The sequence below is a fragment of the Terrapene carolina genome, unplaced genomic scaffold, assembly GCF_002925995.2.
Source record: "Terrapene carolina triunguis isolate 2854851 unplaced genomic scaffold, T_m_triunguis-2.0 Scaffold62, whole genome shotgun sequence".
In the NCBI taxonomy this organism is placed as follows: domain Eukaryota; kingdom Metazoa; phylum Chordata; order Testudines; family Emydidae; genus Terrapene; species Terrapene triunguis.
In genome coordinates this window covers 61,449,059-61,475,921 of record NW_020664413.1, presented here as the reverse complement: position 1 = coordinate 61,475,921, position 26,863 = coordinate 61,449,059, and the positions used below count along the sequence as shown (strand labels likewise).

The 26,863-nt window shown below is 42.7% G+C and overlaps 1 protein-coding gene across 3 annotated transcripts in view; it reads right to left on the bottom strand.

Moving 5' to 3' along the window:
* MAP2 (microtubule associated protein 2) overlaps positions 1-26,863 on the bottom strand; it is a 319,652-nt gene that overhangs the window by 123,768 nt on the left and 169,021 nt on the right. For all 3 annotated transcript variants that reach the window (XM_026647705.2, XM_026647706.2, XM_026647707.2), the window contains exon 4: positions 15,513-15,585. The gene's annotated coding sequence lies outside the window, so the exon portion shown is untranslated. The remainder of the gene's footprint in view (positions 1-15,512; positions 15,586-26,863) is intronic.

The window sequence follows — 26,863 nt, the reverse complement described above, 5'->3', positions numbered from 1 at the left end:
TTTGGAACCATGGTGACTACTAGCAGTGCTCTGGAAGTCATATTGCAGACCAGAGTCTATCAGTATGATGTGAAATGGAAGGTGTAAAGAACTCTAGGAAGACTTCTTCTGCATTAGAGGTGGAAGATCAAGATGAATGCCCATGAATTTTTTCACTTTTATATTCAGGACTTGATCCACCTTCCAGGGATGCATTGGTTCAAGTCCAGGGGAATGTTTTAAATAGTGACCAAGATTCCATAGCAGGCTCTCAGCAGCGGTGACCCAGCTGATGTGCTGTACAACCGTTAGCAGTTTTAAATATTCTGCCGTTCAGTTTCACTGAATGCCTCCTTTTCCTTGTATTGTGAGAAAGGGCGATTAGAAGTTTCCCGTCTACCATTTTTATATCTTTATCTTATCACCTCTTACTCCTCTCCTCTCGAAAGAGGCCCAGTCTTTACATTTTCTCTTCACATGGAAGTTTAATAACGCGCATGAGAATCCCACAAGGATAAAAAAAGCAGGTGCACCCCTACTTGCAAATCTCAGATGGAGGATATGAAGCCTCTGCTTTGCACTGGAGCACTGATAACTGTAGCAGGCCTGACAACTCTTCACTCTGGGTAATACTTCACTTGTCTGGGCCCAACCATAACTGAGTCCCTCAGACGTGATCTTTGCTCACGCTGGAGTTCTTTCCTAAGCAATAGAGTAGTCACTGTGATATCTCCTCCTCCTTTCTCTAGAAGGTCCTGTGTTGCTCAAACCCTGACCTTCCCCTCATTTCTGATGAAAGGGAAACCTGGGGGGTGAGACTCATAGATAGTAGTTCCCTCTGGATTGTGGAGTGTTGGGACGCTCTTGCTCTTCTCTGTCCAGACCTAGGCAGCTTGGCTGTCCCTGCTCCCTGGTGGCTGATGGATGGTTGGGACAGGTGCTCCGGCTCCTTTCCCCTCCCATTGCCTTCTGCTGGAGGAACTGTTCTGGTGAGGGCTAGCTAGGTATGAAGCCCCTTGTTAAGCTGGGTGCTTTGGGATGTCTATGCTCCTTTCACAGGGAGGAAAATGTGATTCACCTCTATCCTGTCCTACACAGAGCAATCACAGGCTGCATCCCCTCCAGCTGCTACAGCAGCCAACTCCCTCTCTTCCCTGTAGCCAATGATTTCAGTTTAGTATTCATTCATCGTGTGATGTTATGATCAATCAATATGTTATATTACATATATTCACTGTATGTTTATCAGAGTTGATTCGTAGAATTATAAAAGTATAACATTGATCAGTATTTAGAGAAACTATGTAATGGACATAAGTAAAACAAGCTGAAATGCAAAAATCTGTAGGGTGAGGCCTGCAAGACTTTAGCTTAGTTATTTTAGGCCTTGGAGACAAGAAATGATGGTGCATGTCAATAACTGAGAAATAACCCGATGGGAAAGAGGTACCAACCAGTAATATTGTGAAAGTATAACTGGAAAGATTAAATTTAAATTATAAAATACTGTAACGACAAATATTGTCGCTAACACGTGCCAGAACCGCAGGATAAATGTGGTACGTCAATGTTCATAAGAACCTACCCGGCCTATAAAATTCAGGGTTTCTTGTGTTTCCAGGGCACACAAACCAATAAGAAAGAGAGAGTTGACACTTTTGTGTACATGCACAGAATGTAGGTATAGACAGACTCACAGTATAAAAAAGGGTGCCCAGAACAGGAAAATTGAGCTTCCGGGGGGAAACTCCAGCAGGAACCACTCCCGTATTGAAGATCAATCCATAAGAGGGCAAACAGACTTTAACACCATCTTGGAGGATGTGAGTATGTCTGTAGGTATAACTGGTGCACTGTATTTATCTTTAGGAATTGTATATGCTGTGACATTTATAGCTTTCTTGGTAACTTTAATAAAACTACTAAAAATAGATGCTCTGATAATTGTGTGTGTTATTTGCCCATGGTTTTATGTGTTCCTATTAACTCTAGATCCAGAACAAACAGAGATAACTCTGTTGAACTTGAGACTTTAGCTGCCAGAGCTGAACTCACTAAAGTATGATTAACATTAAATAGAATAAAAGGCTACAGATTTGGTGCCCGACAGCAGGACCATAGAGAACACATGAAACCAATAAGAAACAAAGGTTTGAGGGGAAAAAAATATATATATAGGTCAAAAGTTATAATGAACTAAAAGAGAGAGTTCCTGCTTATGCTTGTTTGCATTTTATGTTGTTTTGTTTGTGTGTCTGTGTCATGTTGTAAGAATTGAGCTCAGGGGAAAGAAATAGGAAGACCGCAGTTGTGTAAAACGATCTGAGCACTCACATACAGGTAGAACCCCTATCAGGCATGGCAGAGTGAGTCAGACGGTTCACCGTCATCTGTCAGTAATAATTTGTTAATAAGCTCCCCGAATTTTAGACTCCTCTGGACTGTGCCACTGACGGAGGATCAAGGAAAACTTTGTGGGGTTACCATGGTCACCGCCCCTCCTCTCGGTGTACTCCAGCTGTAAAACAGCTGAAGGAGAAGTAAGCACCATAAGCCCTTCTCAAATCGAGAAACCACTATAAGATATTTATCAGGAGCAAGTCAGGGATGCCTTCTATTATTTTTCTAAGGAAAGTATAGAACAGAATAAATTTTCCATTCAGACGTGTTTTAACAGACCCACAAACGTCCCTGGAGGCCTTTGTGCGAGATTACATCAAAATCCATGGGGGAGGATTAGCTAGAAGACCAAGCAGTGGCATCCTGTGGGCCCATAGAGATCCTTGGAATTTAATGTGTTCCCTCTTTGAGAAGGAAAAAGTAAAGGAAAAAATCTCAAGAGATGAAAGAAATAGCCATGGATCATGTATACATTGCATGTAATATCCTGGGGAGAAGATTTAAGAGGAAGGTTGAGCAACTGGAAGAGGCGAGACAGCTTAGCAGAACAAGAGAGGTAAATTCCATACTCCTTGATCAAAGGACAGTTTGGCAAGAGACCTAAGCTACAGCAAGTAACAATTACAAAAGGCTGGTTATGAAATTCTGATGTGGAGAGATAGAGCAATGGGGCAGGGACGTTCATTTGGGCAAGAAGTGAGAATAGCAGAGCTAGCTCACAGAACACAGGCATTAGAACAAACTTGTGACATTCTGGAGAATAGGTACTGTCAGGTAATAAACACTGAAGGTGAGAATAAGCAGATACCTCAAGTAGACGAGGAGGATAATTGTATGGAGATGGAGTTGCCACATGCGTATGTTGTAAATATAATTCCAGATATTCCAGTAGCTATGGTGGGACCTGGGGAAGAACTACCCACAAGTGGAGGTCGAATCTCACCCCCACTTACCAGATTGAGAGCTAAACTCAAACAAGAACAACAGAAAACGGAACAATCTGGAGGGTTAGGAATAGAGGAAGTATCAGACACAGACACAGAAAATTGGGGGGAAGAGAATGAGAAATGTAAAGAAGCTGACAGTAGTGAAGCAAGGAAAAAGCAAGTCGTAGACTGTCTCGGTGGAAGCTTTGGTAAGAAATTAAACATTGCAGGTTTAAGACAAGAAATGAAATGAGCAGCAATGAGTAGCTGTTGTGAGAGTGAGATGAAAGAGGGACAAAGAATAACTAAGCCAGACATGTCAGAAACCCATCCGCAATTGTGCAGTTTGTAACAAGAAACTCAGGAAACTATAGAAGTTGCTGTGAAGGCCTGTAAGAAGGCAATCTTAAATATCAGTAGCTCTCAGGAAAGACAAAAGTCTTTTATTTGCCTGGGTTCTTTCCATAGAATCCCACCACAGGCTTCTTTTTGGGCTAACAAATCAGCATGATGATTTTCCTGAGCATATGGCCCTGTTTTACTATGAGCTTGCACCGTCTGAATTATGGGTTGCTGTTCTGGAGAGGAGCAAGTTGCAGCCATGTTGGTCCAGGGATATTAGAGAGACAAAGTGGGTGAGGCAATACCTTTTACTGGAGACGAGCATCACGATTTTCTGCCCAATTTACAGACGGTGCAAAATTCATCTTACAGTTTCCTTACCTGTTTTCGGTATTATCTTAGCCTAAGTTTAAGCTTGGGGAGGTTTTCAGAGGAAACAGAGCTGGAGGGTGGCAGGACATTTTTCTATCATGGCCTTGTGCGGAACCCTACACTCAGCATATTGCTACACCATTCAGAACGAAGGAAAGTACATATACACATATGCGGTCTCCATAGCTGTTTCTCAGGTAGGTCGATTCAAACTATATAATGTATAGCGCTAAACATAAGGGCGAATGAAAATGTAAAGCTCCTGTTTTTGAAGAAGCGTGGACATAAAAGTTCATTCCATGCAAGCTGAGCACTTCCAATTTGGGTTTAGGATTTAAACTGGTGCTTTGTGAGAGTTCTGTGAAAATGTTCCAAGAGCTAGAAGTTTTGTCTTGAAGTGATTCCTTATTATTCCTTTAAAAAGTCACCTCATTTGATGCAGGCGGGCCAGAACTCTGCAGCCATCATCACATTTCAGGCTTCTTTTGGTTCAGAGCAATTTATGAAGATTTTCATTGGGTAGAATGGGAAGTGACATGCATTTCAGATAGAGAAATGAAAATCCTCTGCCAAGCTCAGGGTAACCAAAAACGTAAAACCCACACCTTCCAGACTTGACATAAAACATCTGTTTTATTAAGGGATTGAGGTTTCTTGGGAAGTCATAAAAGACATAGTTGGGTTTCATATGTCAACCATCCAAATGCTTTTGCTTTGAAGGCTGTAAGGCTGGCTGTACAGACTTTAAAAGTAGACATGCCGCACAGCCATGGCCACAGTGTTGTTTAGTGAGAGTGGGCCAGGCCCAGTTGCAGCTTCTTAAATGAGAAAGAGATATTTTCCGTTTCCATCACAAAGAAAAAGTGCCCAACCAACTAGTTTTTATAGAGGGATTCTTTCCAGTGACACAAGACACCACACCTTGGATGTACAAAGGTCTCTAGTAAAGAACTATTGTACAATACACATGACAAGTGCCTCATTATTTTTATTAGTTGCTAAGTGCCCATCTCTGCAGATCAATGGGGATAGCATCCCCCCACAAGGCCCAAACTGACAGCTAAGGAGAAAACTGAAATAGGCGAGTGGGGACAAGGCAATTCCCATTTAAAATTTTGTTAAAAAATGAAGAGTTCCTCTTTAGAAGAAGGGTCTAAAAAGCCCATGTGTCGCTGCAGAGGTGGAACAGAACAGGTGGAGGTTTTCAGGAGGGTTGGATCTCTCCTCCCTTGCCACTGACTGACAGGTCTGGTTCTGCCTTATGAGCCACAAACAGATGACCCATGGTAATGGATTACCCGTGGTAATGGATCTGGGGTCTTGCTGCACAGAAGAAAAGTGATGTGTTTGCTATGCAGGAACCCAAGCAGGTGTGGGGAGCTATATTCCTTGAATTCAAGACGGGTGTTGTCCCTCCCCGTTCCCTAACCAGCTGTACTCTTTCACACCTTCTATCCTAATATCTTTGTAAATCCCATTTGTGGTCATTTTCTGAAGATGTAGGCTTTGTCTTCACTGCTCAAAAGGGTGGGTTTTCACTGCAGAATAACTAACGTGTTTAACCTCAGTGTTTAACCCCTTCCCTCTAAGCATAGAGCACAGAATGACATTTAACACATTTATATTATGTGCCGCAAAGAAACAGACACAAGCTGAAATGCATGTAATCTCCTAAATGCCATGTGCAATACTCATACGTAACTATTCCTCTATTTCAAAGGTGTTTACAAATAAAGGGGAAGCATCCACCTTTGATACTCCAATTCTTGTGGGTTTTTTTAATAGCTCACAACAATTTGCTTCTGTGTGCGTCTGTTTATAAACAGCAAAAAAAAAAAAGAGATACTCTAAAGTAGGGTTCTCCGGTTCCAAGCATTTACATATTAGTTTTGATGAATGCCCATATTCTCAAGTAGCGAACACAAATACCTTTGCATAAAGTTGCCTGTACTAGCAATTAAAAGACATGACATAACCTACTGTATGCTGTACCTGTAGTGCCAGAATCCATCGAGAAGAAAAGACTTAAGCAGCACATAGTTTTATTTTTAATCACGCTCTTTAAAAAAGTGTGACCGTAAGACCTGGTGAAGAGATCATCAAGATTTTCTGCATTCAGTAACACTTTATCCCATTTTCCTTTTCTCATCATCTCTGTACCAGAGACACTTAAAATAACTGACAACACTGACTTAACACCCGCTTTAAACATACTGAAAAAGACCAATTTTCTGTTGGATCCAGCACTTTTACATTATGTTGGTTACCATGAGAACTTGATTAAAATGCCACACAGATGCTTGCAGAGAAAAAAACAACAAACAACAAAAATTCACTTTTAACCTTTAAAGAAAAGCCAGTGATAGTACACTTGCTGCATTGCAGTATTTTCATAAGCTCCAGAACATGCAGTAACAGGCAGTAGAAATGCCCAGACAGATTTATTTTGCTGAATACCTTCTTTTGGAAAATATTTAGCTGACAGAACAGCTTTCATCCAATACTGTCACACAATATTCCATTTATGAGGCATATACACAGACACGCACGTTCCATGGAGGATCCGGTTTGAAAACAAAAGGGCTATTGCTCATGCTAATGGTGTTCTCAAATCCGACAGTCAGTCAGAACGGCACATGTATATTTTTGGTGATGCAATAGATGTCATAGGTATGATGCATTCTGGTTTCTATTCTATTTGCTAATTTTTGCATGTTGGGTTTTTTTTTGTTTTTTAAATTGTATTTTAAATTAAATGTTTTTTAAATTATTGTATTTATTAGTGAACTTTTTAAATTTACACTCTGATGGTCTACGAAATAATGGGAACCCTTTAAATTAGGCAAGATTGTAAATTATGCAGCTATGAGACAATTTTTAACACTTCCACCGTCAGTCTTCTTGGAATGTAGTAAACTCCAGGGCCAGATTTTCCACTGGTGTAAATCAATGCAGCGCCAGTGAAGACAGTAGAGCTACCCTGATTTACACCAGCTTAGAATTTGGAACCAGGTTACTACTTGTAAACTACAGTATGGGCCCAATTTTGCCCTCAGCCACACATAGGTATTATTTCCATTGACTTCTAAAGGCTTTACACCCAGATGTCACTTGAGGGCAAAATTGGGCCCTATCATCATAATCAAAACTTGATCCAATGCCCACTGAAATCAATGGGAGTTTTCCTATTGACTTCAATGAGCATTGGATCAGGCCCTTATTAGGTTAACGATAGGTAGGAGAATGTTACAATCTCCCAGGACCTCAGCGTGTTTAAAGACAAAGTTCTCTTCTCTTTTGTGTTCAAGAAAAAACCCTCAAGTTTATTTTTCTTAGACATGGATTTTCCAGGAGATTAATGACATTAGCAATTATGAGGTACTGTGTCTAAAGAGATTTCCCCTTTGTTAGCTCTAGATGGCTGAGATTATGATTTGTTGGTAATTTGCCTTCTTCTGTTAGGCATCAGACGGATGTAATTGACCAAAATTGGCCAAAGGATTCTCAGACAACTGAGTATTTTCATCCTTGGCTGAAAGCCATGCACCTATTAAGCTGATTTCAAGATTGTCACTTTTAAATGGAAGGTTTTGCAAGGTGTTCCTCTCACTTACACCATTGTATATTTACTGTATTCATCCATACAATATATGCACTCTTTAGAAAAGGAAGGATGAATTTATGGTTAGGGCCCTGCAGCAGGACTAGGGAGATCTGGGTTCATCTACTAATCTGCTGTGTCACCTTCAGCAAATCACTAAAAGCTTGTCTGCACGAACTGCAAGCTGGGGTGTGAATCTACCCCCACTAACCTTCCATGTTCTAACTGTCTATGTGGACCCTGCTGAAACTGTTAATGCACTTTGATCTAGTCGTCTTTGAAATAGGTCTAGATCAAAGTGCATTAATGAACTGTTAATGCACATCAGCAGGGTGAACACGAACAGCTAAAGAGCGGGAGGCTTGTGCAGGGTAGATTTACACTCAAGCTTGCTGCCAACTAAACATTCAAGCAGACAAGCCCCAAGTCTGCTTATGCCTCAGTTCCCCATCGAGGAAATGCAGATAATAATGTTTACTTTGTCTGTCTTGCCTCTTTAGATGGTAAGGTCTTTGGGGGAGGGGCTGTCTCTTACTATATGTGTTAGGGCTGCCGATTCAGCTGAGGCTAATAGATGCTACTGTAATACAAATCAGTAAGAATGATTTTTATTTCAGGTTTGAGAGGGTTCTTGATTGTTCCTTAGATCAAGACCCACTGGTTTGCTCCTTTTGCACTGTCTCTATGGAACTTTCCCTTTTGTCACTCCTGCGCCACAATTATATAATAGGTTTTCAAAGTTTGTTCATCACATTAAGACTAGTCTTATTAATGGTGGTTTGATTCTCTTGTTTGATCCACACTCCAAGATATATAGGTTTTTGCACATATAAGGAGTTGAAAACTATCTGCCCACAAATACTGCAGTCACGTGTTTAAATGTTTTGCACCCCATAGTCTCTAGTGATGGGATAAATTCAAACTGGATTCGAATCCAAGCTGTAGACTCAGGCATTCAACAGAACAGATGCTTATCTGCAAGAGGCACAAATTTACCTGAACATCTCTGAGCTGGAAAGCAGGTTGAAAGGCTCATTCTGTTGAGATTTTCTCATGACCTTACCAGTACTGTCATGTTTTGTTCAAGCCAGAAATAGCATGAGAACAGCCTTTCTTGGCCCCTTTTGGTACCTTCATTTCTAGTGGAAACGAGTTAACCAAACATGCTGAACCTCAAAAAAATCATTTTGATTCAAATTTTGAGCCACTTTTGTTTAGATTAGTTTGTAATTTATTTGAGCTATTTTGCCCAACTGGTCAATATGCAAGATTCTTGAGCTGTGATAATAATTGGCTCGTGGCTACATTAGACCAAATTAATTCCTGAGGTAACTCATTTTAAGTCGAAGGAGGTACACTAGACCTGAAGCTGGCCCATTGGTCTCTCTGTTGCCACTTGTTGTCTCTTGTCTTATACTTCGACTGTAAGCTCCTTGGAGCAGGGACTCTTTTTGTTCCGTGTTTGTACAGCACCTGGCACAGTGGGGTTCTGTTGAATGGTTGAGGTTCCTAGGCACTACCGCAATTCAAATAATAATTATAATAAAACTATTGCAGCAATAAATCATAAGGGATAATACAAAATATGGAAAAAGGTTCATAGTAGCCAGTTTTCTGATTCACCGTGATTAATCTGGTGGACTACTTTTTGGTTTTGTTTTAATTAATATCACACAGAACAAAGTAAAGGCAGTCTATGTTTGTATAAGGGGCTTAAATGAAGTCAAGAAATATTTGTAAAAAACAAACAAATATTTATCCCCAGGAAAAGATGGGCTCAATCATTTAAAAAAAAAAAGTAGGAATGGGGGGCAAATGAGAGAAGGTTTTGGTAGTGAAGTACTGCAGGGAGAGCTGATAGTATGGTAGTGAATAACATCACACATCAATTTGCGGGAAAGGGAATGAATGGCCTGTGGTTTATATGGGTAGATGATCCAAGACACCATGAAATCTATCCGAGATCTTCTGCATCACGGCAGGGGACAGGGAAGGGTTGAATATCAACCAGACATGCAATTTTCATATAAGAATGACACAAAGCCCTCGAGTTCAATTTCTTAGGGAGGGATGTGAATACACCTTAAGAAGCAAAATTACAGGCAAATAACATGCCTTAACGTCAGTGTGGCAGAAGGTGGTGTAGATATCAGCTGAAACAGAATAATGATGTATGTCCCCCGTGCCCCCTCCGCCTTTATTTTCTTTCTCTGGAACTCTCACTACTGCTATCCATTTCTTTGAGGTACTTCCTAATGTACCTGCTTAACCCTATGAAATTCAGATTCAGTCCAGAGCATCACATTTTCTACAATTAATAGATTTCTTTTTATGGTTTACTGAATGACTATCTTATTATAAAAATGAAACATAAAAAGCCATTTCAAGTTTTTTTCAAAAGTGGAATAAAAACGCCACTTCTTTTCCATGTTTTTTCCCCCCTGCTTTGATTCCAGACAATAATTATTTCCATCTATACCATGATGCTTCCTGGTAAGAACAAAGTAACATGGGAACTGCCATATTCAATTAGAGTAGTCCAGTAGTCCAGTATCCACCAATAACAGCTGCTTCAGAGAAAAGGGCAAGAAACCCTGCAGTGGTCAGTTACAGGATAACCTGCCTCCAGGCAAAGATACCTCCTAATTCCCAGCAGTTAGTGGTTGGCTTATGCCCTGAAACATGCGGCATTGTATCCCTTCCAAAATTAGTGGATTTTGATTTTAAAGTCATACTATTATCTCTGGATAACCTTGTTTTCTCTATAAGTTTCTAACCCAATTCTTGATGCTGTAAGATCCTCAAAGTACACAGAATTTCTTCTAAAAACTAAGGGTGAAATCCTGGCCACACTGAAGTCAGTGGGAAGCTCCCACTGACTACAGCAGAGCCAGAATGTCATCCTAAACCACTGTATTTTGTGTGTGCGCAAACCCCATTATTAATGCCGCCAACTGTTTTCATATTTCCACGAAGCATTATGTGAACTTCACCGGCGCGGATGCAAAAACCAAACAAAAAACCACAGCTCCAGTAGGTCCTAGTAGATAAGACTAGTACGTTAACCAGTCCTGAGCCAATTTCTGCTGCTTCTCTACCCAGTGCCATTAGCAGACTGCCTAGCAGCTGACCGCCAACTCTGACAAAAGCTGTTATTGTTGAAGGCACCACCAGCAATCAAACAACCCTTCCACCCCACCCTCCAGCTGAAAACTCTTACAAGACCCAGGGCCAAATTCCCCTCTTTATTACACTGGGTTAAGAGAGTGCTACCCCCCCCCCCCCCCCCCCCCTCAAGGACATATTTTTTTCTATCAGCTACTGTGGCACTTACTGAACATCTTGCAGCGGTGGTACCACCTCTACCTGTACGAGTCTAGCCTAAACAACCTTGCTTCCCAGTTGCAAATACGTTTGGTGAATACGATGGTGACTCAGCCTACTAACCATTATCATTGTCGTTATTTATTGGCGTCAGCAGACATAGGCACTCCTCCTCCTTTCTGTCTCTCGACAACTATGAGTGATTCCTTCTCAAAGTGTGGCAGATGGGTTATTAGCTGATAAATACCAGTAACACATGCCAGAGGGGTACTGCTGCCAGTAACTTGCCCTAGGGTGGTTTGGGGACACTTGGGGTGGAGGGAAATGCATGAAAAAAGTTGGCAGCAGAAACTTAGTAATAATTTATGTTTTGTTCTGTGCTCTTTTTTCACCTTCCCTCAATGTCATTTCCCCCCCTCCCATCACGCTGTGGCAGAGACACTGAATGCTTACGAGTACAACCTAAGGCACAGTGAGATAAGGCTCAAGAAGTCTCTTTCCCTAAAAATCAAGAAAACTTATTATATATAGATACTATGGGCCAGATCCACAGCTGGCATGAATCAGCGTCATTTCACTGAAGTTCAAGACAAGCAGCTCTAACCACTCAACATAAAATCCTCTCTGACAGCCACATCACTCCAATCAAACAGAAGGGGAACCACTAGACCTGTAATGAAAGTTATGTTTTATTTCTCTAAAAGGCTGTACATGTACCTGGCAGTTTACAGAACACTTGAAAAAGAGATGTTTCTTGGGCGAAGAGTTTACAGTCTAACTCAGACAAAAATAGGATACATAAAAACCCTCACTCAAGGATGGAATTGGACACATCTTGGCCTCATGGTGTTCTGGAGCCTGTAATTCAGAATAACTTTTGCTAATACCTTTCCATCAATGTTCCTGTGAATCTAATACGCAGCAAGACAGGAACAAAGATATGCATGTATAAGCAATACATAAATAAAAGTATAATCCTTTCCAAAGACATTAGCAGTGTCAACCTGACATAGCTTTGGAGAGCGCTACAATTCTTCTTGTTATCTTGAAATGGTTTGCAGGCAGTTGGGTACCTGGCCTACATTTAGGTAAGTAAGTTGTCATCATATTTAAAACCCTTCACTCTCCCTATTGAGGAAAGCCTTGATCCTTACTTACTAGAACTTGATTCTGCATAGAGTCTCCATGCTGAAAGGTCTATGCCTTAAACTAAAGAGACACTTATGTTTCTGCTTTTGCTATGTTTTCCCCCATCTTGCTATCACCCAACACCAGGGCTACACTTGTACAATATCCAAATACACACTACCCTTTCTTTGGGTTTTTAGCCTCTTTTCCACAAGCTTTCCCAAGTACCTGCCTGTAGGATGCTGTCTCTGTTGTCAGGACTAAAATAACCACTACAGGAACAAAAGATACCTAAGACACTGCACAATTTCAAGTATAACAAAAAAAGATGTTCAGCGAGATTAAATTGGCCTGATAGTTTCATAAATGAGATCTCAGCTGCTATAAATTGTCTTGGCTCCATTATTTCTTCATTAACACAGGTACAGTGACCTGTGCAAAAAGGGCAAGTGCTGTGGCATTGTTCTTTCCACGTTTTGAAAAGCAATTGTGTACTATTTAAATTGCCTCCCGTTAATGGCATCTTTTTCAATGAGAATGCTATGAAATTCTGGCCATATCTCTTCTACATTCCAGACTAGCAATCAATTAGTATCTGAAGAGCCATCTTTAGATTTATTATGAGAACCAGTGCATGCTGGGATGGGACACTTCTGGAGTTTATTTTGTGCAGATTATTAGCTACGAAAGAAGGATGTATGAAATCAACCTGCCTGTTCTTTACTTTAATGCCAAAGGCAGATTCTGGCCTTCATTCCAGTCCCTATAAACTACTCCAGTGACAGGATCTGCCAGGGCGAGGAAGAATTGCCATGGACAGGAGCAGTGTAGGGCCAGTATAAGCCGCCGTATGCTGCCCTTACCCCTGGCACAGTCTATGGGAATTCTGGGTTGTGAGCAGCCCACTGGCAGCCCTGGGGAGACTGTCAGAAATTAGAGCTTATGCCGAGAGCCGTTTCAGCTGCAGTTTCTGCAGCAACCCAAAATCCAGAGGGCGCATCTCCCCACCTGCTGGCTTGGGCTTTCTGTGCTGCATCTCTCAGGAGCTGTAGCACAGAATCTTCCCCACAGCATATTAATGAAAGAATCCTAGAACCTGGGACACAGAAAATGATGGGATCAAAACAAAGCTCCAACTCCGTTAGGGCTAGATTGTGCCAGGGAAGCACAGGTGCATCTTGAGAGGTGTGGAGTTGCACTGCCCCACAGGAAGCTCCAGCAGGAACAAAGACAAAAGGAGACAGGACTGGATGGTGCAGAGGGTGTCAGGGGCCATTGCTTCACTTCATGTGGCGGCTCAGAGGGAGGAGTCAGGGAATGCAGAGAGAGATTTTGTCTTTTCCTTGTGCATCAGTTTAATAAATCCCTTAATACTTAGATGAGCCAAATTTGTGCCTTGATGCCACCTATGAACTTGAAGGAATGGGAATGGTTCAGAAAAAATAATATGCAAAGGGGGATTGCTCCTTTTGTTCAATAAATGGCTGGGTTTGTGTCTGTTCTTCAATATAGTTCTGCAATGTTGAGTCTGGTGTTGTGCCAAGTAGGCTTTTCTCTCTCTCGCTCTCTCTATATATATATTGAATGGCTCTTATGTTATTAAAGTGTTTTCACTCTTTATTGTCAACTACCATACTTGCATTTTTCTAATGCTGGGGCTGTTTGCCATTTTTAATCTTTAATTCTCTTGGTAGTTTGAGAAGTAGGGCATGGATTACTTGTAGGAGAGCATTATTTCAGTCACAAGTGAGCAGACAAAACTTGCAAGATATAAAATACTCCACAATCCTATAGTCCATCAACTGAAGACCCAATTTATGCTGTATCGAGACGATAGCCAAAACACAACCCATCAGCTTTCGGCAAAACCAAGCTTGCCTTTGCTGTCTCTGTTCTATAGACCTCTGAATAACTATTCTTTGTTAATTACTACAACAGTGTATTAATTTTAACTTCACAAAGAGATGTCCAGTGTTCTGACTTGGGTCGTCAGCTGGAGTAAATGGGCATAACTCCACTGCTGTAAATGCCACTATGACTATTTTTACTAGCTGAAGATCAGGCTCTCTGTTTTTACTGTTTCTTTTTAAAGGATTTAGAATACACGGGTTTCTAACCTTCCTGAGCAAAGACAAAACAGATTAGGACTAGGAAAGTAATATATATGGAGATATACCTATCTCCTAGAACTGGAAGGGACCCTGAAAGGTCATCAAGTCCAGCCCCCTGCCTTCACTAGGCAGGACCAAGTACTGATTTTGCCCCAGACCCCTAAGTGGCCCCCTCAAGGATTGAACTCACAACCCTGGGTTTAGCAGGCCAATGCTCCCCCCACTGAGCTATCCCTCCCCCAAGTAGCTCAACCTTGCTTTGGATCATTCTATGTTCCTGCTTTTCCCAACATGCCCAAGTGCCCTTCTTCAGGCATCTCAAACTCCTCTATACTCTGGGTCCTGTTCCTCCATTGCCAGGCACCTCGTGCCGTCATTTACATCTGCACAAAGCAAGGGCAACGGGGGTGCAAAATGCTACCGAAACAGAATGGTAGCACTTTGCACCTGCTCGGTACAGGAGCACATGGCTGTTCATTCAGTCCAAGTCCCCTTCCACTTCCTAAAGTTTAATATTCTGTCCCTTGGACTTTGATCCCATTTGCGAGTGGGAATAAGGCCTCTCTCTGCTCATAATCTAAATTGAACTGATAGTCATGTAGGGTGGCAGCACTAGAAATCTAATGTCTCTACTTATCCACAGAACATGTGCAGCATAGGATGTATACTCATAATCCTAAAAACTGGCCTCCTCAAAGTTTCTTCTTTTCCAAGAAGGAGAATAAGTACAGCTCATTTAATTAGCCTCGTTATTTTAAACTCTTGAGATCAGGTAACATCAGTTGTCCTTGCTCTGCCTTCTCCAAATCATCAAAATCCTTTCTGTGGTATGACTGGTCTCTACTGCTGGACAGGGCACTCCAGATCGGTCAAACAAGTGTCATAGGCAGTAACAGTACCCTCTCTTTTGTATCGTATCCCTTGTTAATAAAGGTGTCTCATGTTTTCTTCCTGCAGATCTGTGAACTAAGTCGCTGCTAGGCTGAAGGAGGGAAGATAAGTGTTCAGACTGCAGTGGGTGTGACACCTCCCACCAGCAAGATATCAAAGGCCTTTCAAAAAAAATAAAATGGAGGGGGCAGAGAGGCAGGAATGAACCAATGTAGAACAAAATATGCCAGAAGCCATGAGGAGTTTTCTGCTGCCTCCTTTCACATATTTCCCCTTCCTGTGAAACCATGAGCACAAATGTGATGGGAGTTAGTCCCATTACCTAGGCACTACATGTCCTAATGGAAGGCACTCAGGCTCAGACGTACGGTGATGAGCGCAGTATATTGAACAGAACAGGGCTGTGGGACTCCCAGTTAATAAGTGAAAAGGTCTTACCTGCTTAAGCAGAGGGGAGAGCTTCAAGGCTGCTGTGTCCTGTGGTTAAAGAACCAGGAAGGCTCTCTGGCTCCTGGGAAGAAATATAAACCGATATATTCCATTTAGTCTCAGATGACATCACAGGGCGTCTGATACGATATATACTTAATAATGTCCCTGCCCAGGCCATTTCCCCATCACTGTTTTCCAAAGATTGGTAATTTAAGATACAATAACCCAGATCCTCTGCTGTGCCCAGCCTCCTCTGAATGCAGCAGGTGGGGGTAGCACCAAGGAGCTGTTTGCAGACTGGCCCTGGTAGAGACGTCTAGGAGCTGTTCTAAAGGAAGCCAGTTGGTAATGTCCCCAAAAAGACATCTGTCAAATGGGGACGGCTGCAGCACAGCATGCTCCAGCCATGCCCCTACACTGGGGAGCCTATGAACTGTCTATCCTGTCTGAGGATTTTCCCATCTCGGGAGAATCTTGAGCAGTGGAGATACAGCCATTTATGGAGAAAAAAAAAAAAAAAGAGTGGCAGAGGACAACATCCTGGCCTGATATTTTGCAATCTCTCAGAAGCCGAAGGATCATTCTCCCAACTATCCCTTTACTCTCCTCCACTCACAAAATCCTCACGTTGCACTAACTAGCCTGCTGGCTGAGAAGGGCCGGGGAGAGTTCCCATTGGGGTCCAGCCGTGCTGCTGCTTAGTTAGACCTCTTGAGAAAATGATCTGAGATGTATCCTCACCCCTACAGGAGGCTGAGCACGGTGCTGTTTCCTCAGCAGAGCACAGAAGGAAATGATCAGGCTGAGGTCTCAGATTCAGATAACTCCTATCGGTCTGGGTTGTCCTACTAGAAGACCACCCGGGACTGGTCGCAGACCTGTTGTACTTTAACTTTAGTATGTCACTCATTACATTGGCCAGGTACATAGTTAAACCTGAAGTGTAAAACAGCTGAATGGGTTTGCTACTCCTGAAGGTCCTGTTGATGCAGTGGATGCTTGCCGCGATTCCTGTTATTTTTTAATACTAGAAGTGAGGATGAAAACATCACCCCCCACCCTTAACCACTGCCACCAGCTCTCCCATTCGTTTCAGGTTCCACATCCACAGCTGCCATTGTTGTTTCTTAATTCCTCCATGGACTTGACTTACTCATCCTCCGGGACTCTTTTTCTCTCCCTCACCATCCCTTTGCCCATCTATCCCCTGCTTCTTCTGTGTCCCTTGCTACTATCTCACCACTACTGCCGTTACCGCCTTCTCTTCTGCAGCTCCTGGCATTGGGGTCAGCTTTCCTGTATTTTATGCCTATTGACATTCTGGGCCATACCTCAGCCAGTGTCCAACACTTTCCATGATAAGATCCTGTTTTCAGTTGCTTATAACTTTATCAAACTAACAATTCAGGCTAAAATCTTCCATGTCCGATGTCTGCCTCATAGCATGTGGTCACGTCTTTAAAGACTATATTGTAATATAAAAGGGGGCTGAAATAAAGCCACACAGGCAGCTTTAATTGGGGCGTTTCCTAACTTTTCAGTGCTTGACTACATCTTCAATGTACTTTTCATGTAGGTTTGTGTGTGTGGTTTTGTTTCGTGTTTTTGGCACAGGCCTGTGTCAATTACAGTTTTATACCAATTGGTCTCATTCATTTTTAGCTTTGGTCTCCAGCATTTGACAGGTTTTGTTTCTTAAATACACCTCTACCTCGATAGAACGTCGTCCTTGGGAGCCAAAAAAACGTACCGTGTTATAGGTGAAACCGTGTTATATTGAACTTGGTCTGATCCACCGGAGTGCACAGCCCCGCCACCCCAGAGCGCTGCTTTACCGCATTATATCCAAATTCGTGTTATATCGGGTGGCGTTATATCAAGGTAGCGGTGTATTATACCTTGAAGAGGATGGTTTCATAAAACATTGGCAGCAAGTTAATATCAAGAGACTTCTCTGTCCGACTGGGTAGAATCCACCATTCACCTCTGTGCAGTAATTAGTTACAGTGGAATTAGCGGAATTTGTGGAAACAAGGCTCCAGCCTGCATTGATTTTACCCATCCACTGGATGCAGAGGAATTTTATAATAAACTAATTAAATTTGCTCTGGCTCGGCAGAACAATCAATGCTGTGGAGACAGATGACCATAGTCATCACTTACAACCCTACTAGGCACGCTGATGCATGGCTGATGCAAAATAATGCTAAAAGGTCTGATCTGGGGGAGGGGGAATATATATCTATATGAATAGCTATAAACGGTAGAGCGAGATTTTAGACAAGGATATAAACTAAAGCAGGGACAGATCTGTAACCTGTCAATTGATTCACAGGATGGCATTAACAAGATGGCACTTGAACAGGCTTTTGTTTTAAATAACTAGCACTTTCAAGCTGTCCCCTAAATCCAGAGTTGGACATATGCTCTTAAATGTCCTAAACGGTATGAAGTCCTTATTATTTCTTGCCACTTGCAAATATTTATTTACTACACTGATAAACTGTCTGCATCAGAACAGTGGAAATCCTGGACTGCAAAAATATGCCAGGCTACAATTTATCACCCACCCCCCTTAAACCCACCCCGTCCTCTTGTTTTTGGACACAATGGGACAGATCCTCAGCTGGTGTACATGGTCACAGCTCCACAATAGAGCTGTGACCATGTACACCAGCTGATGATCCACCCCAAAGAGTTCATGACCTGCTCTCACAAGGAGCTTGAAAATGAAAACTTACTTTATCAAGATTTGCTCACTTACCACAATGAAATAAACCTTGCCAAAGTTTTGCTTGCAAATAATGCAATTACTTTATCTCAGTACACTGAGCAGATGATCTGTTGACACAGATTATTTTTGTGTGCCTGTAAAGCATAATGCTGAATGAGGAGTGCTGCGTAGTAGGTAGAACCCTGGACCGGTTCTCAAGAAACCTGTATTCTGTCCCTGGCTCTGCCACCACCCTGCTGTGTGGACTTTGGCAAGTCAGTTCAGCTCTGTGCCTCAGTTTCCCCATCTGTAAAATGAGGATAATGATCCTTCCTTTCTAACGCAGTGTAGTTGTTGCCTATCAGTCCTCATCCTCAAAGGAAATCTGCACACTTTCAAAAGACAAGCCTAGGAATTTAAATTCATTACTACGCTAGATACTAAAAATCACGGACTAAACAGAGACACTGGATTTATGGCTTATTACAACAATCAGTAACCCACTAACCCCCTTTTTGTCCTATGACTGCAGAGGGGTTAATGGGCCACTCTACCTTGAATGGTCCCTTTACAATATGTGCTAACGGCTTATGCTAAACCATCTGTTCCACCTTGCATGTAGCTGTGACAGTCAGAGTACCTTCCCCAGACCTGAAGAAGAGCTCTGTGTGGGTTGAAAGCTTGACTCTCTCATCATCAGCAGCTGGTCCAATAAAAGATACAACCTCACTCATCTTGTCTCTCTAATTTCCTTTCTATGGCACTTTGAGATCCACTGATGTGCTCATTCAATAAAAAAGAGCATCTATCCTTTGCTACAGATACTGAACACATCATTACATTTGTTTTTAATTTGGACTACTGTAACACCCCTTTCAACAAACAACGAACAGGCATAGTTACCTAGTACCCAAACACATAATGCAGCTTACACAGTCTGTTTATTCTTATCTGCCCACTACTCCCCTTACACCCCTTGGAAACATGGTGTGTTGTCATTAGTCACGAGTCTATTTGTCTAATTTAGGCCCTCATCCTGCAAGCTGCTCCATACAGCTGGATCTCTGCACTCTTGCAGAGCTCCATTAACTTCACAGAGCTGCTTGCAGTACCGGAAGTTAGGACTGTAAATTCCTCTGGGCCGGGACCTTGTCTTTGTATATACTCCACCTGCAGAGTGATATACAAATAAGTAACAATAAAAGCATGAAATCACTACCACTTATTTTATAGCTTTTTATCCAACAATACTTTATAAAGTGGGGCTACAAATGGGCTCTGATCCATTAACACAGAAGCTTTCATCATATTTTCCCCAGAGTATAGACTATGGCAGTAGAGCAGTTGTTTTTCCTCACAGTAGCAGAGAGCTTAGACCCAGGTGAAAAACTTCATTTTCAAACAGAATGTAAGAACCTTCCTATACCTGCAGGGCGTCACTTAGGATACACTGGTATTTTTAATTAATTTGCCAAGTGCACTAAAACGAAGGTCAAACACGTCTGAATTTCAGCCGGTGCTGATGAGAGCTCCAGCAAAAGATTTAGACCTGGAGTCCAGATAATGATGGTATAAATCTAGGTTCAAATGAAATCGAGAGAGTTACACAGATTTACACCAGCTGAGGAGCTGGCCCTAAATTTTGGAAAGGTTTGCAGTGGGACCTTTGGTTCTACTTCTGAACCAAAGATCAATGCCAAGCGCCCTCCAGACTGAGAAAGAGTCAGATCTACAAGGAAACTATTGTCACCCATTTGCTATGCAAATCTACTCTACTGGCTTATGAAGGGTGTATAATTCAGTGCACTTTTCCTCGCTACCAACATTTCTGCCACTGAGAGCTGGATTGTTAACACTGTTGGAAAATACTCACTCTTCAGACAATTTATTCAAGCACTAACGCTCCGAAAACAAGCAGCGCAACACTTGCCAATATAAATCTATTTATTCTAAAAGCTATTAAATTACTTCTGTGTTACGAATGACTGGATTACTCAAACACTTTTTCATTCCCAGTGGTGAAGCAGCACCACTTGTCCAATGACAGGAAAAGGATACAGTCTAAAAATCCCCTTTACCCTAAAGTGGTCCATGGAAAATTCTTCATCAGGCAAGAAACCTGAGAAAAGTTTGCTGGTGTGAAAAGACATCTCTGCACCACTACTATTCATCTGAACACATAGTGACTGAGAGTCCGCAAAGGAGACTGAGGCAGAGTTTGGTTGCAATGGTGTGGAAGATTCAAAGCTCTCTCGGCACCCAAGAATCCCTCAGCTGCAGTCTGAAATATGCGGCAGACAGTGTTTAATCATTTATCAAACGCAAGCTTAGTACCATCAGCGACACTGGCATCAGGGGGAATGTTTTTTTCATCCTCTTGGCAGGAAATAACTTCGCTACATTAGTGGGAACCCATGAGAAAGTAGCAAAGAAATGAAATGGAGAAGGAAGAGGATGGCAAAGGGTAAAATGAGTACATCATTTTTTTCACAGCTTGCCTAAACAGCCCAGCTAGGACCCCGAGGGGACTGGAGTTTCAGGAAACGCTCGCTGTGTTACAGAGACACAGACAACTGCTGCAGTAGATGAAACTATAGGGTGTCTGCTTTCTACAAATGGTATATCCGTTTTTATAGCGAGGAGCAAAGGAAATTGTAAAGATGATAATTAGTACAGATGTACTTGCAACCTTTTGCAGTGTATAGCAAGGTAGATGGGTCATTACCATTCCATATTTTTCCCTTTGTAGCCAGCATAGGTCTGAGGCTGTTTTCCAAAGGTTGTCAAGAGGGGTTTTAATACATTGCTTGAAAGATATGCCACCTGCTATTTTATTTCTATAATTTATTGTATAATGAATGCCTATACATTCCTAGGGTAGCTTAAGAGACTAGTAAAATGAATTGCTGATTTTTTTTTTCTCTGTTCATCAGCAACCAGGAAGAGTTTAAGTCATTTTAAGTCCTTGGTCAGAGACACAGTAAAAACATTCGCATTAGCAGTCCGAATATATGTTTGGTCTCTCAGAGAAAAGTATCAGAAGATTTTCACTGCCACTTGAGTGCCACTGCTGATACATGAGTGGATTGCAATTTTTGCCATTCACTCTTAGGAGCCTTAGCCTACCTGAGATGGCCATGAAATTGGTAGCTTCTATCTGGGGTAGAGGAAAGCAAGTCAAGGAAGGATACCAAAAAAAAAAAAAAAAAGGGACTAAGGTAAACTTTCATATTCCCTGACCCAGGAAATACAGGCTGTACTGTGCCGACATCCATGGAAATCTCACAGGAAAGCATATCTCCATAGGGTGAAAGAGAAAATTCCCTGGAAACTCCTCCTCAGAGAGAGAGAGAGAGAGAGCTTGAGGTAAAATGAGTCCCTTAGTAACAGGGAGACAGTAGTGCTGTAGACTAGAGCTTAAAGTGAACTGAACTCTTCCTGGTTTGCAGATGAACAGAGAAAAAAAGCGTCAGCAATTCATTTTACTAGACTCTTAAGCTACCATAGGAATTTATAGGCATTCACTATACAATAAATCATAGAAATAAAATAGCAGGTGGCATATTTTTCAAGTAATGTATTAAGATTTCTCTTGACAGCATCAGGAAGAGGAAGTGATTATTTGAGACGAGGTTATCAAGAGAAATCTGGGTAATCATTACCATCATAATGCCATGTTGTACTTATCTCAGAGTCACACATTGGAAAGACTTTGCTTCCACTTCTGGAGCCAGAAACCCCACCTCAGGGCGGTGGGCATTCCTCATGTCTGGCCACTCACTTATTTTTGCGTTACCTCTCAGTACCGAATACTCCCAAAATTCCAGTACCAAGGGGTTAATGAGAAGTGAGTGCATACATGTTCCATTTGTATAATTAAAAAGGAGGAAAGAACCCTAATTCTGGGAGAATAATTGTGCTAGAGAAGTTTGAAATACCATATTTAATCTTGCCTCGGGCTGAGAACCCTTTCTGAAATACGATAATCCTCGGTGAGGCTGTGACTGCTAAAGCAAAATTCATGCTGACATGAGGAAGTTCTTAAACAGAGCTTGTCTGGTGCATAAAGCTGCGATGCGCCAGAGCTCTCGCTGTCTGAGCCGTGAGTGACAGCAGCAGCAAAGAAAATACGCCAATGTCTTCCACTTTCATGAACGTGCAGCAGCCTTTAGGACAGTGGTCAGCCTAGGAGTTTTGACACCAACAGAACAGAACAGTTTCCAGGTGCTCAGATAGCAACAGGCAACGCTGGAGGGTTGTGCTGCGCCTGGGAATCAAAGAGGCTGAAGAGGGGTGGCTGAGAGAGAAAAGCTCAGTGAGCAAAGAGGAAGACGCACCAGGCTTCAAGCACCAGGAATGTGCCTGGTTCATCTTCTGGCCCTGTGCCTCGCCCCCACCGTGGCAAGGACGGTCACTCGAGAAGCGGACTTTTTAGTCACTCGTGACGCTACAGCGCGACAAGCAGCAACCAAACTACTTTGGTGCTTACATCATTGTCTTTCAAGATGGATGGTTGCCATCTCAGATAGCATGGTAATTACTGCGGGAGGTCCAGAGATGGAATAGATTAGATCAGACTACATCTTGGGACACCAATAGGGGGTGCTGTGCTGGGAAAGAGAACAGATCTATGACTGGGAAGAAATGAACGGGGACTTCTGGGCAGTGCCACTCCCAACCTCCCCTCCCATCTAGCTGGAAATCACCCTCCTTTCTCTTTTGACAAGTCTCAGGATATATCTATACAGCAGGATCCCGCCGCAGCGAGTCTCAGAACCCAGGTCTACAATCCAGGGTTACCTTCCTCCCTAGGCTTCAGAGCTTAAGTTCCAGCCTGAGCCCAATCACAGCCTACACCGCTCTTTTAGCACCGTAGCATGAGCCCTGCAAGCTCCAGTCTGGAGACCTGGGCTCTGAGACTGGCTGCCGCAGGATCCTGCTTGCTGGGCAGACGTATCCGAAGATGCTGGCTCCCTTTCCTGCTCCTGTGGGTCCTGCCCCTGACTCATACAGGGAAGAAGTACCATAAATCCAACTGCACAGGTCTTGGGGTAAAAGAAAATACATAGACAGCTGATTTTTAAAAATGCTAGATATTCCCTAATTTAGCTTTCCCATATATTCCCAAACCCATTGAAGATTCACAGTAGCATTGTCAATGCCTGGGGATGCAGGAGGCTCTCCAGAAAGAGTGGGGGAGGAGACTCATTTGGGGGGGAAGGCTTCTTCTGCTGGGGCGTGGGGGAGGAAGGAGAGAAGATAGAGAAAAAGGCAAGACTTCTTCAGAGGGGAAATACAGAAGCTTCACTGATTTGGCTCCCTTTCCTCTCCTGAGCATCCTTTTGTTTTTCCCTCCAGAGATTCCTATGCTCGACTTTAAAGGTAGGCAGCTCTTCGGATTGCTGTATGCCAAACTGAGAACGATATTTCAGTGACCTGACATATATGCCAAATGGTAAGACAGGGTAAAAATACATTGTACTTCTATAGATGTTTTTATTTTTTTAATCAGAAGGATCCCACAGCAATTTAAAAGAATTAATTAATTCTTACAAGATGACTATAATGAAAACATAACAATCCCCATTTTACAGGTGAGTAAATTGAGAAAGATTAAGTGACTTGCACTCACCACACAGTGAGTTATTGTCTGAGCTGGGGCTAGAATCAAGATCTCCTGACGCTCAGTTCCCTGCTCTTACCAATAGGCTACCATGCACAACCCCATAGTTGTCTCTTATGCTATGCGGTGTACAATTCCAAACTCCGTCTTTTCTGGTGTGTGCATTAATGCAAACTGCATTTTATGAAGACGGGAATACACAATACTATAGTCTGTACGATAGATTTAATAAGCATTTACAAATTACATTTAATCTTCAACAAGTTTGGGAATATATGCGAAAGCTAAATTAGGGAATACCTAGAGCTTTTTAAAAATCATCTGGCTATATATTTTCTCTCACCCAAAGGCCTGTGCAGGATTTATGGTATTTAAGTCTTGTGTTTGAAAAAACACACCCCTGAGCGCAGTAAGTTTCAGCGCTGTAAAGTGCCAGTATAGACAGTGCACCAGTGCTGGGAGCCACGCCCCTCGCGGAGGTATTTTTAGAACACTGGGAGAGCTCTCTCCCAGCGCTCGGCCGCGACCACGCAAGGCACATTAAAGTGCTGCCATGGCAACGCTTTAACGTTGCCAGTGTAGACTAGCCCGAAGCTACTACTTCCGTAAAATATGTGGCAGATACAGAACACAATGTGGTGCGACACACAAGTTTTACTGGGTTCACTTGAGAGGAACTACATAATTTACTCATTCCATAGCACCTCACACTAACATATATTACCTACATATAAATTAGCAACTGCAGAGAAGCTGAGAGGGTTTAAATCTCTGAGCTTGTAAATCACCTTCAAAGTGTTTGTCTCTGTTAGCAATCTGGAATGGGGGAGTGGCTCTGCCATGGGACAAAGCAGAGTTAATCAAAGGAAAGGCTCTTTGGGAGCCAAGAACTGTAGCCTCCTGTTTTTTTTCCAGGTCTGTGTATCTTTCATAGAATATCAGGATTGGAAGGGACCTCAGGAGGTCATCTAGTCCAACCCCCTGCTCAAAGCAGGACCCATCCCCAGACAGATTTTTGCACCAGAGCATAGAAAATTAGGGTAGGAAGAGACCTCAGGAGGTCTTCTAGTCCAACCCCCTCCTCAAATCAGGACCCATAGGGTCTCAAGATATCACCTCCCTTCTTTATCCCTTTGATATAGCATTGCCTGAATTTTCTGAGTTTTTGGAAATCCAAATGATACGTCCAGGCTTTGTCCCCTCTGACAACTGAAACACCAGTTAAAAGACAGTGGGCCATATCCTCAGGTGATATGAATCCATGTATCTCCACTGATGGCAACAGAGTTGGGCCAATTTACAGTAGCTGAGGACCTGACCAAGTGTGTCTCACCTTTCGTAAGAACGGCCATCCTAGTGCACACAATTTTAAACACTTCAGAAACCTTAAGAGAAGTTTCTGGAATGTAGAGACCTTCCCAAATGATGTCTTAGACACTCTGTCCTGGTCCTCAGACTTGGAGTAATCTCCTTTATGTTGGAGTTGATTGCCTGGCTGAGGAACTGCATACAAGTTTATTTCAGGTGTGCGGTACTGAGGCAATCTAGGAGGTGTTGACAATCCCACACCTCCTCTGAACTTTTCTTCGCTGTGCTCCATTACGGGACCATGGAAGATAGCAGGTAGGAATTTGACAGAAGAGCTTGCTGGCTTCCTTTTATGTTAGGCTGAAAATCAATGTTTGCATTCAATAAAAAGAGTACCTGACCCATTCTAGACACTGTGCTGGCAGACTGGATTGGCCTTAATGTCAAAGATCTCTTTGACCTACCATCCACACTTCAAGAGGCTGAGTGGGGGACCTCATAACCACTGGAGGACCCAGAGGCTGTGACTGCCTCATAGAACCATCAGAGTGAGCCTAAGACCTGGAGTGAGAATGCTTCATGGGAGAGACAGCCCAGAACAGGGTGGAGATAGGAGAAACATAGCTGGCCTTGTTGAGGAGTTAAGTGTGGGGGTCGGGACAGACGTCTGTAGAAAAGGAGGTGACCTTAGTCTCAGTGAGGCCGCCCATAGCAAAAGCCTCATAAAGGCAGTCAAATGCAGAGCAGCAGTCAGACACAGTACATGCGGCTAAGGCACTTGTCAAAAGGCACTTCCATTGCCTCTGCTAAGGAACGTCCCCAGTGCTCTGTGCACTTGAGGAAACCGACAGGAGACCATGGGTGAAAGGCACGGAGGCTACCAGTGATGCCTCCATAAAGTCCATTAACAAGCATTTTGGGGGAGGATCAGCTCCTCCTCCTCATCTGGGCAAGATGAGCACCCAAATAGGATAAATGATGTTGTTTTATTCTCTGGTTGATGAAGGCTGATGCTAGCAAAAAGCCTCCCTCGCCTGTGTGGTTGTGTCGGCTGTCTGCTGCCAGGACACCCACGCAACGAAGTTCCTCTTAACGTCCATCGGATAGGCTTGTGGAGAGAGGGGAACATTTTGATAGCTTTTGCCAATGAAAGTCACACCACATGTGGTTTTTAGGGTGGTTCCCAGTACACTACTGCCAAAATCGCTGGACTTTTATTAGCACCATGGCTGTGGGTTCTGCACACAGTCACTGCACCGATGTAAATGATGTTGAGGGAGAAAAGAGGTGAGCTCTGTCCAGGCAGGTTGCAGAAAGACAGTCACTGAATCCCTGAGACCCACCCTGGCCTGAATCTGCATAAAATGGAGCCTTATTTGAATTTTCATTATTTGAAAAAAATACTGGCGATCATATTTCCCCCAAATGACAGTGAAGCCAGCCAGTTTGGGCTGTTAGGAAAATTTCAAGCTTCACTTGTTCTCATCATAGGCAGGTATAGGAGGAATTATACAAAGCTATAAATATACTGGCAGGATCGGACAGAATTTTGCTGTAAAATACGCTTTCAAACAGGGGCTAGTGCCGCCAAAGCAGTCAGAGTGCTTTTTGGGAGGCTCACAAACAAATGCTTGGATTTTCCCTGTAAAGTATGCACACTCATCAAATGAGCTGGGTACGGGTTTGAACATTTATTGAAAGGGTCACCAGCTT